The sequence below is a fragment of the Camelus ferus genome, chromosome 1, assembly GCF_009834535.1.
Source record: "Camelus ferus isolate YT-003-E chromosome 1, BCGSAC_Cfer_1.0, whole genome shotgun sequence".
Taxonomy (NCBI): domain Eukaryota; kingdom Metazoa; phylum Chordata; class Mammalia; order Artiodactyla; family Camelidae; genus Camelus; species Camelus ferus.
Window position 1 is genome coordinate 46349480 of NC_045696.1, and position 14803 is coordinate 46364282.

Here is a 14803-nt window from a genome sequence, read left to right on the forward strand (position 1 = left end):
AACTTGGTGCAGAGAGGGTCTTTCCTCCTCAACCCACTCTGCTGGGCCTCTCTACCTGTCTTCTCCCACTGTCTACAGGTCCCGAACATTAGAAAATAGAAAATGTGATGATCTTTGTGTGTCTCTGTAAAATGTGTGTATGTGTGCGTGTGTTTGGGTGTAACGGGCCTTCTGTTTGGCCGCGTGGCCTGTCCGTCACGGCGCGGGCCAATGGCAGGCTGCCTTATATAAAATGAGTGTTTTCAGTCTCTCCGGGTTGCATGTACTGTATGTGGAGCAGTGTACAGTGAAGCGGAGGCAGAGCGGCTCCGCGAGCTCCTCTCCACTTTCCCATAGAGAACCCCTGACTGGCCGCTGAGGGCGAGCCACACACACGCCCTCACGCCCCGCGAGCCCGCGAGGTAAGCGCCCCCCATCCCCAGCCCTTCCCGGGCGCTCTCCCCGCACTTTCTGTTTTCCTACTCACTTGCGAGCCGCCGGGCTGCAGCCCCAAGGACTCCGCGGCAGGAGCAGCGGCGGCGGCGGCGGCAGCCGGTAGGCTGGACTTGAGGAAGACGGAGGGAACCCCGCGCGTCCGGAGCCGCCGCCAGCCGGCCCGCTCCCCGGGCACTTTCCCCCTCCGCCAAAACTTTGGGTCGGGAGAGGTCGGGGGCGAGGGTCGCGGCCGCCGCGCCGGCGGGGGGCGGGGGGCGCGGAGGCAGTGCCCTGGGGCGGGAGGCTGGGGGCCGGGCTGGGGAGTAGTAGGCCAGCCGGTGCCAGGCTGCGTTTGCAACCAGCACCTCTCGGCACACAGGCAGCGCCGCCCGAGAGGGGCACGGGAGCCGGGGCGCGGGCAGGAGCAGCCCGAGGAAAACAACAACAGAGCCCTCACGCCGGCGGGCGGCTCGTGGCCGCCCGGGGAGCCCCAAACTTCATCTCGGCGAAAGTACGTGGAGCCCAGCTTGGGCTCGGCTGACGGGGAGGTGGGGCCTGGGGAGTCGGGGCAGGGGAGGAAGGTACGAGGAGCCAGCCCTCAGTGGATTTATTGAACGTTTCGTGTGCGTCGGTGACCGGGAACAGCAGCCCAGTTGCTCGTTCATCTGGAGAGTTGGGATTTGGGTGTTCCGGCCCCGCAGATCGGTGCCCTCTCACCCCCCACCCCTAACCAAATGCGCGGCGAGTAGAGAAAGTGCTGTTTTAGTGCCAGAGTGGCTAGGAGGAAGAATGGGGGAGAGGGGGAAGAGGGCGAGGGAGAAGGGGAGAGAGAAGAGGGAGGGAAAGCCGGCGGGGGGGGGGGGGACGGGAGAGAGCGAGCGAGCGAGCACCAGAGAGAGAGAGAACGAGAGAACGGGAGGGAAGAGAGGAGGGGGAAGAGGAGGAGGGAGGCTGTGTCAGGATTTTGCTTGAATGTGGGATTATGTTGTGTCAATAAGTTTAAGGTGGAGAGAGCGAAGCTGGGGGTGGTGGTGGAGGGGAGGAGGAAGGCCTTGGCTGTTTAAAGTCTTATTTCTGAAGGTAAGTTATGGCATTGCATGGTCGCGATGACAGAAAACTTGCAGATCCTTTATCCGGGGATGGGGTCGATGCCTCTAGAAAGAGCTCCCCAGCCCTCTTAAGCCACACTCGTGTTACACTGTTATTTGCTGCGATCTGGGTCGCTAGTAGATTACAGAAATCAGACTCGAGGTTTCTTTTCCTCCTCCACCTCGTCTCGCTCGCTCACCCTCAGAAATTTATTATTATTTTTCTATTTTTTGGTATTGTATGAAACTTAACGTAACTGAGACCAAACCCGAGTCCTGTAATTTACAGGGACCCTGAATCCAAGAAAATGGAACACGTTTATGTGTGAAATATCCGCGATCATTTCAGCTAAATGAGGAAGGTAAAACGAAACGATGCAAAAAGCTAAGACACAACATGTACGACAGAGGGGGGGGGGAGAGGGAGAGACGGAGAGAGAAGCTATTTTTTGCTTTCCTTTCTGTAGAAAGAAAATAAAGCGTGCATTCCCCTTCCCTCCTGGTGTGTAGGGTCTAGTCAGTATTTTAACTGTCTGAGGACAAATTAGTCCAGGTGGATCTCGTTGAAAAGTTTCGCGAGGTGGGGTGGAGGTGGGGGGGGGGAAGAAGGGGAAGGTGGGTGGAGGTGGTGGGGGATGGGGACGGAGCGAGCTCTGCCTCTGCTAATGGTCATTGGCCTGGGGCTTTGAAACCATTGCCTGTCCTGCTAATGACACGTCCAGTTCTCATCTCCCGGCCGCGGACGCCGGGCTGCGGGGGACTGGGGTACTTTCCCCGCGCGCGGAGAGGCGGTCTTCGCCATCCCCTGGGGTTGCCCACTCGCGGCGTGGGGCCCCACGCGCGCCCCCTCTTATGCGCGCCGCCGCCACCTCTGCTCGCGCGACTTTTGTAGCCAGCCCGCGGCGAGGGGGCGCAGGGGGTCCCCAGCGCGGACGTCCCCGCGCGGCCACCCTGCTCCCGGCCCCACGCGCGCCGCGCGGTCCAAGCCCGGAATGGCAGCGCCGGGCCGGGCGGCGGTGCCTCCCCGGGGGCAGCGGAGGCAGCGGCGGTGGCGGCGGGATCTTCGCCGGGGCCCGCGGGAGGAGGAGGAGAGGGAGGAGGAGGAGGGGAAGGAGGAGGAAGAGGAGGAGAGGGAGGCGTTTTCTGCCCAGACCGCCGCCAGTTCGAGCGGGCATGGGGACGGGGACACCCCACTCGTTGCTCCTCCGTTATGGAAAGGTGTTTAGCAGACTTTTACGCCCAGAGTGTGGGATTTGCACTTCATTTTTTTTCTCCCCCCTCTTCCCCAAAGCAAGATGGACTCTATTCCCTTTCTCTTTCTCCCTCTGCCTCTGCCTCTGTCTTGTCAGCCTTTAAGATCGACATTTTGTACTAAGATGCAAACTTGATGGTGACCAGCAACAAAGCCGGGGTGGGATCCCTCGTTCCCTTCCTCCCTCTCCGTTTCCTAGCCCTCCCTACCCCCAACCACAACCCCGACCTCGAAGACCTGGTGGCCCTGCACTTGACGCCGGGGGGCTCTGGCGACTGTGTTTCTCCTCTCTGTTGCGATATCCAGTCTGGGGATTGTGACCGCGGACGGGCGTTTGGGCGATGGCTGTGGCCGCCCAGGTCTGCAGGGCTGAGGGCTGCACTACCTGGACTCGTTGCTGTCGCCCTGCTACCTCCAGCCCGCTACTGGGAACCAGGGAGGCTCGGACTGCCTATCGATTGCCATGATTTGGTTACTGGTATATTTGTTCTGGGGGCGGCGATCACTTGTGCAAGTTGATGAATGATCGCGGTATGGGTTTTGGGTTTGCAGAATGGATCAACTTTCTGCCTTGTGCATACCGGGAGTAGGGAGCGAGGGTGCTGGAGACACCCTAGAATGCCAACTGCGCTGCCCTCAGTCTTTGCCCTTTGAGTACAGGGAGCTTCTTTGCCTTTATTGCCACAGTTCGAGCGTGGGGGTGGGGATGGGGGTGAAGAGAGGGGAGGGGTTGTTGGGGAGCTGGACTCCTGGGTTTCCAGGGTCCTTCCTTCATAGATGTTGTAGGAGTTGGGATTCAGTTGTAAAGCTCTATCATACTGATGATGTACCTTTATTTGATACTTTATAGGTCACTATCATATGACAAAGGCTTTGCTGCAGTTCATCTTCCTCCCCCCTGTACTTTCCATTTGCCTTCCTGGGTAAGTATGCAAACTCTTCAAACAGAGAAGCTGGACATCTATTAGTAATGACAGAAGGGTTTTTTACTGTTCACATAAGAAAATGCTTTCCTGGGGTTGCAGCACCCCAGAAAGCTTGTCTCACTGAGTTTCCTGTAGCAGAAGTCAATTTATGATTTTTAGTACTTAGAATTCAGGTGCGGTTATTATTTTAAGGTAGTTTAAATGTGCATTTCACATTTATCTGCAAGTAAGAGTCATTTGAAAACTTATTTTATCACTTTAATTGATAATGAAATTTTACACAGAGTTGAAGGTCTAGGAAATTTAATGCTAGGTAATATGGTAGAAAGATTGTAGCTTGTGAATGGAGAGAATTATCAAAAACCCAAGGAACCATTGTGTAGAAGGCCTCTCTAAATTACAGCCACTGACATTTGCTTACTCTTTCCTAGGTACTCTTTCTTGGGTAACTTGTGCTGTTTGTGACAGTTGTGGTGCCCGAAGGGTGGACTGGGCAGTGTAGTAAATCTAGTGTTTAGTGTACCAGCTTGATTTAAAAGGCAAATAACTCCAAATTGATCCTTATTTTCTTCAAAATTTATGTATTTGGAGAAATTGGGTACATTTTAACATTCTGTATGTATAATAAACAGCAACTTTGAAATCTTTTAAGTGCCTTTTTCAGATATATGCCTCCCAAATGGAAAAAATGATGAAATAGCATGTGGGAAAGTTAAGTGTCTAAAATGTTTGTTTGTGAGAAGTAATGGTCTAGGTGAAAACTGAGGGTTTAACTTTTGAAAGCAGTGTGATGAGCCTGAACTGGGGAAAACCAATGTGCAATTTTGCCCCTCCACTGCAAGGAACACCTCAAGTGCTCTGATATGTTAAGAAAATTGGTTGCTCTAAATTGTGTAAATCAGCTTGGTGCTTTGTAATATTATCATAGTGAAGACAGAGACTGTATTTCGTAAATGAAAATGGACTTGAACTCAGTTTTCCGTAAAAGAAAAAGAAAAGAGATCTTGTTTGTTTTGTTTCCTGGCTTGCTGGGATATTGTGTACACTATTAAAAGGTTGTCTTAGTATTGAGAGAATTTCAGTTTGAAAACCAGGCCTTTCTGGTAGTTTCTGTATGGTAGCAAAATATACTTTGACATCGCTGAGATGTTAGATGATATGTAATAAAAGAAGTTCTGTGTCCAACATTTTTTAAGGGAATGTAAAATATCATGTTATTTCAGATAGTTAGGAGAGCTTCCTAATACATTGAATGCGTAACAGGCCAGTTGGAGTGGTCAGAATGAGCTGGGTCTATAAGATGAATGTAGTGCAAATCAAAATATATAGATTTCTGTGTCTTTGATTTTTTTTTTTAATGCTTGTTTGCAAGAGAAGTTTTTCATTTTTGAACATATGGCAAGAGTATTCAAAATGCATTCCTGATTGCTAAAGAACACTACATTTATACATGTGAGGAACATTATTTTGTTCACTGGAGCAAACTTTTAATGTTAGTTTTTTTCCCCATGGAAATATATTTGACCAAGTTCAAAATTTGAAATGGGAATCAGTAATTTACAGAATAAAAGCGATCTGATGAGCTCTTGCATTTCTTTGAAATATCAAATAACTGCTTCATTAAAACAATATTTTCAAGAAAAGTCTTGGTCTTTGAAGTCAGAGTAGTTTTTATAGACTGTGAAACTTGCAGCAGTGGTTTTAAAAAGTCTCTGACAATGAATTACCAGTTATTTGCATCTAAAATATATTTATTAGATTTGAAGCTTAATTATCAAAATAAGATTTTGGGTAAAAGTTTGCTTCTACATCGCCAAGTTTTCAAACTTCCTATTTTATTATTCTACATATCTCTATTAAAGTTCTGAAACTGAAGTGTTAACTTGCATTTCACATCTAACACTAGTACTTGATAAGGGGGTTCATCTATGTTGTTTCTTAGTGGTACATCTTTGGAGATATTGTGGCAGTTTTAGGAAGAATCTTCCACTTGAGACTTAGATATTAACAAAAATTTGCAATTTTGTCACTTTTCTTTTTTTAAATTCATCTTGATTTTCATATCCAAATTGAAAAAAAGTTCCAGGTTTAAGAATTTATGAGATAGCTCTGCTTTTAATATATGTGTAGCTCTGCTATACAACTTGAGAAGTGTCTACCACATTTGACCTTATAGACCTGATCTTTATACTTAATCCATTGAAACAGGCTTGTTTAGATATTGAATTTAGAATATAGCTTTGTGAAAGCTAGAATGAAAATATAATTATGATTTGCTTGTGCTGTAAGTATGTAATTGATAAGGCTTTTGTATGTAGTTAGTAAAAGAAGGAACCAACAGCCTTAAAATAATATGGAATAACTCATGAAAATCTGACTGAGCAGCTGAAGTATTAATAAGCCATGATTTTTAGTAAAATTGCAAACATAATTTCTAATTATTAATCATCAGCCTGCATACTTAAAGTTTATGTTTTCCTACATTTTATAATGCACATGAGTAAAGTGAGGGCCGAATTTTTAATGGGACCTTACTATGAATATCAATTACTTTAATATCAGAAATCTTTAATAGAAGTAATAAAGACTTCACAGCTTAACCCTATTAAAAAAACTTTTTGAAAATAGCCTCATTATGGAAGTGCCTGTTTTTGCTGTTCTAAAGGAAATCCCTAAAATTATTCGTCTCTTACAAGAGTGCAGAAATGTTTAAAATTGTGATGTTCAAATGTTCTAAATTACTAAATATAAGCAATTAATTTTGGCATATTGCATCACCACCAATGGCTTCCCTATATTTAAAAAAATTAAACTTAATCAGGTGCTTAATTTAAGAAGACACTTTTCTTGAACTTGTAGTTTGAAGCCCACCTCGTTTTTTAACATTTTACCACCAAGGGGGCCTTTTAAAATAGGTCTGAGTGGTATCTCTCCTGTATTTTTAGTCAGCTTCCTTCCTCTCTATATGAAATGAAAATAAGCCCAAATTATAAAAACATTGTAATTTCACTGCTTCATTTTTATCACGTGTCCCAGGTGAATCAGATGCACTTGGTCCTCAGGCTACACTTTGAGAAACACTGGTTTGAAGGTAGTAGGGACTAAGGCTAAAGACTGAATGGATGTTCTTCCAGCTTGAAGATTCTGTGACTGTATTTCAGTCTGTGGGTTTGTACTTCCTCAAGGGCAGTCGTTGCATACTGTGTCGAATTGTAGAGATTTCTGTATTTTAAGTCATACATGAGGAGAGCACTTTTTGAGTACAGCTTCACTCAACATTCATATGTGTTCATGTTATCCCTTATAAGGGAATTACAGTTCCTTGAAGTGCCAGGACATCATTTTAAAACTGTAAAGGTACACTCAGAAAATCCTCATGTATTAATGGAGATTGTTATCATTTTTTTTTCTTTCAAAGAAAAAGATAAGGTGAGAATTGAAATAAGTACCAATTACACAATGGAAAAGCAAAATAAGGCAAGCCAGTAAAGAAATTTATCCATATATAAATAGAAAATGAAAGACTAAGGGAATGAAAGACTTAAAGGATTAAATATAGACCATGAAGCATTGACACACCTTCCAAAATATAAACTTTATAAGTTAAAATATGTGAGTCAGTTCAAAGATATAGGCAGTGAAATAACTTTGGATAGTGAAGAAGTTGTATAAAATACAAAGTAAAATCAGTAACAATGAGTTGGATTTCATGAAATCTTAGGAAAATGAAAAATATTGTAGAATAATTGATTGAATGATTAAAACAATAGTTAAACATGGCCCTTGGGTGAAAAGATCAGGAAATAAAACAGAAACTCCTGGAATGGAATAACTGTGATCCTGAAAAGGACATAGAAGTTTTGTGTTGTAAAGGGAATAATTAAATAAAAGATCAACAACTTACTTTAAAGGACAAATGAGAATGCGGATAAAAGTTGTTTAAAGCAGCTGTGTTTCTCAAATGTTTTTGAGACGTATGGTAAGAAATAGCTTTTATATCCCTTTTCACATACAAAACCTGGAACAAAAGTTTCCTGAAATGGTCCTAAGAGCAATGCCCTCTGATATTTTCTGTTCCTATCTTTATAAATCTAATCTGTTCCAAACCATTTTATTAAAAAAAAGTACAGTGTCATTCACTAAATTCATTTTATGACTTACAGATTAAAAAACACTGGTCTGGAGTGCTTGCAGCAAATGGAGGCCCCATCTTCATATTCTGATTCAGTGTGTCTGGGATAGGGCCCAGGAATCTGCATTTTAACTAGTGTTGCAGCTGATTCTGAAGCAGGTGTGAGGTCCTCTGACACACTTTGAGCAACTCTAGTATAAAGAACAGATGGCTAAAGATTGAGTGGGAGTCACATACTGAATGTGGGGTTAGTGTTCATTAACTGCTGAGGTCTCTTCTGGCTTCAAGAATCTACGGCTGTATTTTACTTAGCCTGTTTGCAATGCTTGGAGGGCTCTCACCGCCCTCTGTAGTTGTCCCGTAGTAGCAGATACAGTACAAGTAGCAGAGACTTTGCAGCGAAAGAGCCCTGGGTTCCACTCCTGCTGCCTCTCTCACTTACAAGCTGAGGGACTCTGGGCCTGTCACTTCAGAATAAACTTCCATTATCATATGTGCAAGAGGGCATCTTAATAGTTACCATGCAGCAGAATGAGAATTACACAAGACAATAATGTCTGTGTTGACTCTTATCCACAGTCAGCACTCAATAGTTTATGTGTTTATAGTTATATCTCACCTCACCCCAACTCCCACTAAGTTTGAAATTTCTCAAGGCTGTGCCTTTTAATTTTTGTTTCCTCTAAAGTAATTTTCAACCCTGGTATCATGAAACACTGGTGTATTTTGAATTGAATGTGAGGTGCTGGACAAGCAATTTGTTACTGAAGGAAATAATAAGAATAACCAGAAGGAAAAAAGAAAAGAAGAGCTGAGGCATGCCACATTTAAGAATGGTGCTCCTTCAGCTTTGGGCAATGATTCTCCCACCTCTTTAAAAAGACAACACAGGACAGGACACATATTTCAAAGTGGTTAGTTGACAGCATTGGGCATTCTCTCTGGTGACTTTGATGCATTTTGGAATGTCTTAGAGCATCAATTTTTAAACTTTCTTCTACCAAGATACATGCGACTGATGTTTACACACGGGACATTATATGAGTTCCCTGGTTATAGACATAGATAAATTATGCAGCGGGTTTTATAGGTAGTTCACAGTGTGATAAAGCCACTTCTTCCCTATCAAGAAAGTGTATCAGAATACAAGCAGGAGTGGTATTACAATGAAAACCTTGAATACACCCATACATAGACATAAAATCCTTTATAAACTGTGGTACATTAACTTTTCATAACTAATTACTTGGGGCACTCCTCACAACCAATTAAAACTTACCTTTATGTCAAGGCGTGAAGATTGAGAAGCATTACATCTGGAGTGCATGACAAATTGCACTGCACAAAATAGGAACTTAAATAAAAGAGGGGCAAACTAAGGAGAAGATGAATGGGAAATACACCAAATCCCTGAAATCTTGAACAATGTAAAAATCAAAAGCCAAGGAAAATGCAACATGTGGTTAAATGCAAAGAAAGTGCAGAAGACTGCAAGGACCAGGGTTTTCAGTCTGTCTTACTTGAATACTCATTGCCTCTAACATAGACATTTATTTTTAAGTAGTCTTAACCTTCATTTAATTTATTTGAATACATTAAAGTTAAATAACTTAGCATTTCCTAATTTTTAGGGTTATATTTGCCAGGAACATCTTTCTATTTGGCTAAATTTTAATTTGCCATACTTTAAAAAATCTCTAATAAACGAATAAACTGTCTACATATTGAAATTGTCTTTGTACCTTAATGTGTAGTAGTGTTGGATATACAGTCACAATCCTGTATCTAAAAAATCTCTGAAAAACCAGAAAGCTTTTTTTCCTCCAAAAGTTGGTATCAGAACTCGGTGGCAAAACCTGACTCAGGCTGTCAAGGGCCTGTTTAAAATGGTTTTAAAGCCCACCTAGACTAGTCACGTATTTTGCTGTACAAATAGTAATACGTTTATGAGGTGCTATCCTAGACCTAGCTAGGAGTGTTACGTAACATGCTATATGCTCTGTCTGACCTTTTTAAAGCCCACAAAAATCTGAAGCTCACTTGGACCTAAGGCTTTCAAATAAAGGATTGTGCTCCTATTGTATTAACTCCCTTAGTCCACACATTAAAATTCTTTGTTACTCCTAACCCTTTACTCTATGAAAATCATTTTGCTAATTTTGATCACTGATCATCTGAACATTTTGAATTCATTGCAAGGGAATGAATTATGGAAGATAACCTATATTAACTCAGACTGTCTGTTGAAACCTGATGGCTTCAGATATAAAGGTGGAAGGTATCAGAGCTTATAAAGTCAGGTAAGCAAAATAGTAGTACTTAATATCATTTGTGCCTCCTAAATTGAGCAGGGTGGAGGGGTTCTCGGTTCTGGGTAAAGAGAGCTTAAACACAGACACACACACATGCACACACAGATTGGCTGAGCCTTATGTATCCACTTTGACTTTGTGATTCCTTTTTTGTTGTTGTTAATTATACTAAAGGAACAAATACACTGATATCTATAACGTTTGGAACTTCTACCATGTTGAACATTTGTTATATAATAGTGAACAAAATTTGGGCTACTTTCATTACTCTTTAGGTTTACTCTAGGAGAGGTTTCATGAAGGGGTTGTATTTCCTTTTTTATTTTGTTTCTTGCACATTTCTTTCCTTCTTTCAGAGAAGAAAAAATAGAAAGTGTTTTCTGCAAATTTGGTCTCCTCTCAGGTGAGAGTGTTTTGGGTTGTATTGTTTTATAGAGGTTCTAGGTATCTTTATTTTCAGTAATTAGCTGAAATGCTAAGTTGAGAACTTGCATCTGTACTTTTCCTATAAAACCACTATAGAAAAATGAAAAGTATGATGTGAGGAAGAATCTATGTGACATTCTAGGAATAAACTAGTAGCTGTGTCTGATCTATCATTACTGTAAGACAAATCAGGTTTCATCTGGTATAAGTTGAAACTGTTAACGGATAAAGAAAGTTTTTCATCTTTTATTATTTATTGATACGACTGCATCCTTTGTTGTAGGAAAGCTACAGATTGACTAATTCAGACGAAGTCTTATTAACCATGCTGATTCTTTAAAAATTAAAAACTGCTGAGCTTTTCAGCTTGTGCACCTCTCAAAACTCACGCAAGTGTAGAGTTCTCATTGACTGCAAAGGGAATGTGGTAGAGCATGGAACAAAATGAAAAAATAATTCTCTCCGTTCAGCTGTCAAACTTGGATTATATTTTGAGTTACTGAAGTTATTAGTTTTTTTCCTCTTTCTTCTTTCTTTCTTCTCTTCCTTCTCTCCCTTCCCCACTTATCTATGTATCAGTCTATTCTGTTTCTCTCAGCTGATTATTTTATTCACTAACATGAGTCTGTAGTACTGCTTAGAAATGTTTGAGGATGGGAATGTGGGGTTGAACTTTTTAAAAATTTACTGTTATTTGATTTTATAGATTTGTTTGTAATTCTTGAGTCCTTTTAGTATTCATCACTACTCATATAATGAAGTTGTTGATATGTGAATTTGAGACTTACACAGCCCGACAGTGTAACTGTCAGGAAGGGATTACGAGGAGCATTTAGCAGGACTGTGTGAAGTAAATTCACCTGTCACTTTTATAAAGTAAATTGGAAAGAAATTCCTTATCTAGTCATTTCTTTAAGGTGGTAGAATGATTACATGGTTTTATTTATATTTAAGGGAAAATTGAAGGCAGTTTTTAGAAGAGTTGCCCAAATAGTATTTCACTTTGGGAGGGAGGTAGATAATTTGCAGTCAGATGCTCTACCACTGAGCTGTACCCCTCAGGAGAAGGATGATTTGGACTGAGGGCCTCCTTGTGAAGTACAGGTTTTATTTTTACTACTTCGTGTATTTTTCACAACAACTTTCTGATGAGAGGTAACCTTAATGCTAATGATGAGGAAACTAAGTCTCAGGTTAAGTAATTTGTCTGAGGTCACACAGCTAGCAAGTGACTGTGCCAGGCTAAGAATGCCTGTCTGCAATGCCACCGTCTCCTAGGCTTGATCTGTAGTTACCTGCCTTTAGGACCACATTCCAGAAGGTTAGAAATGAAAGGTTTGAAGCAACTTCTAGCCAAGAATTCCCTCCAATTTTTCTTCTCCCCAAAGAAAAATAGTCTTCATTTTGAAGTGATAGGTCTTGGAACACTGTTCGCTATCAATCTCAAGACAAGGTAGATGCAAAAGTCTCTGAGTTGGGGCCTGTTGTCAGTTTTCATCTATGAGGTCATAGTCAAAGACAAAACCAGCCCCAAACTTAGTATATAAATTGCTACTTAGTGAACTTTCTTTCTGTTTGGTATAGCGAGTATAGAAATGTGTAATAACAACAGTTACTGATTTTATTATTTATTAATTACTCTGGTACATCAGTAGCAATCATTCATTCTTTCTTTATGAAGAGTTGTTTTCCTAACTGAATATTCTATGATGTTTTTTCCTCCGGTACTTTTTAATACTTAATCAGTGAGTGTATTTTACAAAAGGAATTTAACAGTATAACATGGATTGTGTTATAAAATAGTTTTCTGACATTTGTTTTGAAAAGAAATTCAATATTAGTGGAAATATAAAATAATATAAAAATATAAGCAGATTCATAGACTTCATTTCAGTTTCTGATGATCAAACATGAATTAGAGAGCCAGTCAAAAGTTAACCAGTTTTCAAAGTGGTTTATGGGTTCTTTTGATTTATTTTAGGTAAGAAACTTATTTCTGCTGTAATAAGTAGGAGAGATTTTATAAATTACACATTTGTATACAAGTAGCAAATCATTTAGAAAATACAAAGTAACATGTTGCTTTTTCATCTAAAATTTAATTCTTTTATCTTTGCAAATTCAGCAGAGTCAGAGCCTAATTCAGATACAGGAGATAAAAAAAGTTTATCTTTCTTTTTAAATGGCTTTTCTTTTCCTCTGATCCATGAAACATGGAAATAGAGTATTTTTCTATTCTGGCAAAGTAGCTTCTGTGGATGATAATCTTGTTAAAAGCGTGCTTTTGCACGGTTCTAGCTTCATGATGCTTTACCAAAAGTGTGTCAGGCTTCCATTTCTTGTCTTACACCCCCTGCAATAAACCACTTCCATAATGTTCTCCTTCAAGTGGGTTGGTAAACTGTGTAAGTTTTATGGCATCTGATAACTTTCTTTTGACTTGTTTTCTTGGGTCATGTTCAAAGAATGTTTTGCATATAAAATAATTTGGTCAAGTGTAGATGACATTCAAGTAGCAAAAACTATTACCAATTTAATTCCCTGCTCATGGATTGAGTGTCTATACTGTGTTGACGCTGATTTAAACTTTGAGGATATGTAACAGCCCTTGTTCTCAAAGCAGATGTGTTCTACTGGCTGGAAAAGTCCAGTAGATGTAAATGTGTAAGTTAGTCTCTGCTAATTGTTCCAACAGAAATGGCATAAAATGGTACTGAGTTACAACTGGCAAATTCCAGCATAGGAGCTGGACACTGAAATACGGAAGGGGCTTCTTCCGTTGGCACTGTATTTGTCCTAATTGTCGTTAAGGTTGTAAACTAGTTTGGCCCAAGCACTGAAGTGGATATTAAAAATTAGGCTTTTAACCCTAATTTGGCTTTTAGTTAAATATTAGTGCATTCTTTTGGCTTTTAGTCTATTTGAAAGGCCTGACTTTTTTTTTTTTTTTTTGATGAATGTTTTAATTTGTATTAGAAAGTTAAGTTTCATTCAAGTGTTTTTGACTTTCTTCTTATTTTTCCTTTTTTATTTATTGCTGGTAATGTCACAATCTGTAATGACAACACTTTTGAAGTAAAGGGAAGTGTTTGAGGATTCTGTGTATACCAAATCATGTTAAAAGCATACTGAATAGAGTAAGTTTGAACTCTATGTCCAAACACATTCCAATGGAAATATTATAAACTAGTATGGCTAATACTTCCTCTTACTTACATAAATTATACTAGTTAGAAGTACATACATTATTCATAAGATCTCAAGCCCAGTTATTAAACATAACATGAGATTCTAAAGAGGTGAAAATGTACTTTTTTATTTGTGAGAGATTATAAATTAAAAATTATGCCCAGTACTTCCATCAAGCAGATTTCAGGTTTTCCTGGGCGTTTTTTAACTTGTATTTACAGCTGTGCTTTCTCTCGTGGCTTAGTAAGCCATGGCCTGGAGGGCCCCCACGATTTGGTCCTGGTTAGCTTTTATATTTAGTGGTCTGGGTTCTGGTCTTTGGATTTCCCTTTGACTTGGTCAGACCTTCAGTATCGCTTTTTAAAATCATGACATTTGTGTTTATCACACCTCAGTATGTATGCATTTTCACCCAGTTTTATTTGTGGCCCTCTTTTGACTGGTCATTTCTGGACATCAGCACAGTTTAGATTAAAACTTTGTTTCTAAAATACTGTGCACAATGTTCCAGATGTCAACCCTGGGTAATTTAATAATAAACAGATACATTTATAAGTGAAATAATAAGGAAGAAGCTGATCTGGGAAAATATTTCTTCATAAGCTCACAACATTGATAATGATCCCAATGTTTACATTGAAGAAGCAAAGAAACGGAGATGCACAGAATAATAATTTGTGAGTCTTTCTTCCGTTCTCTGGCGTGGGGCTGTTCGGTATCATGGAAGTATAGCCACTCAGATCTGATTTACCAGTTCTCATGGTAATAATGAACTTCTTTATAAGTTTTATACATGGATATGCATTCTTATCTTATTTGGTGTTTTCCATTCTTAGTCATCCCAGAGAGCGTGTTGAAGTTTGTTGTAAGGACCATATTTTTAAATAATTTTAATAATTTTCTATTTATAGCCTCTGCATGAATAATGTAAATCCATACAAAAGTTTTCTGTAGCTTGAAAGGTCTTGGGAATGGGTCTTGAGTGGGCAGAGTTACACATGTGAGGATTCGGTCTCACACACATAGTGATGAGTTTACTGCATAAGGAACTGCGATCTTGAAAC

At 40.6% G+C, this 14803-nt stretch overlaps 1 protein-coding gene across 8 annotated transcripts in view; it reads left to right on the forward strand.

The window, feature by feature from the left end:
• The first annotated feature begins 246 nt into the window (after positions 1 to 246).
• The window catches only part of BBX (BBX high mobility group box domain containing), a 256911-nt gene continuing 242354 nt past the window's right edge, over positions 247 to 14803 (forward strand). For 2 of the 8 annotated variants that reach the window (XM_014562810.2, XM_014562811.2), the window contains exons 1-2: positions 247 to 401; positions 3605 to 3677. The gene's annotated coding sequence lies outside the window, so the exon portion shown is untranslated. Of the gene's footprint in view, positions 402 to 793; positions 926 to 1079; positions 1120 to 1393; positions 1495 to 1791; positions 1865 to 3604; positions 3678 to 14803 lie in introns of those variants that run through there. The other 6 variants (XM_032478453.1, XM_006188951.3, XM_032478466.1 and 3 more) reach the window with 5 other exon arrangements.